Source organism: Penaeus monodon, chromosome 23 (assembly GCF_015228065.2).
Source record: "Penaeus monodon isolate SGIC_2016 chromosome 23, NSTDA_Pmon_1, whole genome shotgun sequence".
Lineage (NCBI taxonomy): Eukaryota > Metazoa > Arthropoda > Malacostraca > Decapoda > Penaeidae > Penaeus > Penaeus monodon.
The window spans coordinates 5,615,783-5,616,352 of record NC_051408.1 but is presented as its reverse complement, the minus strand read 5'-3'; the positions used below and the strand labels follow the sequence as shown (position 1 = coordinate 5,616,352).

The 570-nt window shown below is 37.7% G+C and overlaps 1 protein-coding gene across 1 annotated transcript in view; it reads right to left on the bottom strand.

The window, feature by feature from the left end:
- The window catches only part of LOC119587745 (nephrin-like), a gene marked incomplete at both ends in the record, with an annotated part of 138,820 nt that overhangs the window by 1,872 nt on the left and 136,378 nt on the right, over positions 1–570 (bottom strand).

Genomic DNA, 570 nt, shown 5'->3' with positions numbered 1-570 from the left:
CGAAAGGGAAAGAGGAAAGAAGAGAAGGAACAGATTACAATAAATAAAGGAAGGAATAAGCATCGGATAAAGGAAAAGAGAAGGGACGGTGGGGTAGAGGTGAGACGAAGGAGAGGAGTGAATAAAGAGAAGAGAAAGAGAAAATGAAGAAGAGAAGGAGAGGAGAAGACGAGAGGAAATATGAAAGAAGGAAATAAGAAAAAAAAAAACATGTTTATAAAAGATACGATAACGGTAAGGAAGAGGAAAAGTCAGTGATAGGGATGATAAAGAGAGGGAAGAAAAGATATACGTGATGAGAAGGAGGAGAGAAACAGGGAGAGGAGGATACGTGAAAAAAAGGTAGAGAAAAAAAAAGAGGGAAAATAATAGGCGAAAAAGAAAAGAAAAAACGAAAGAAGGGAAGATCAAGAAGAGTGATAACTGGGAAACGAAAAAAAGGAAACGACGAATAAACCTTGAAAAAAATGGTAGAAAATAAAGAAGGGAGGAAGAGAGACAGACGAGAGATTAAGAAAGGGGAGAAGGGATTGAAGGAGAAGGAGAATAATCGACAGGGATAAAGAATGG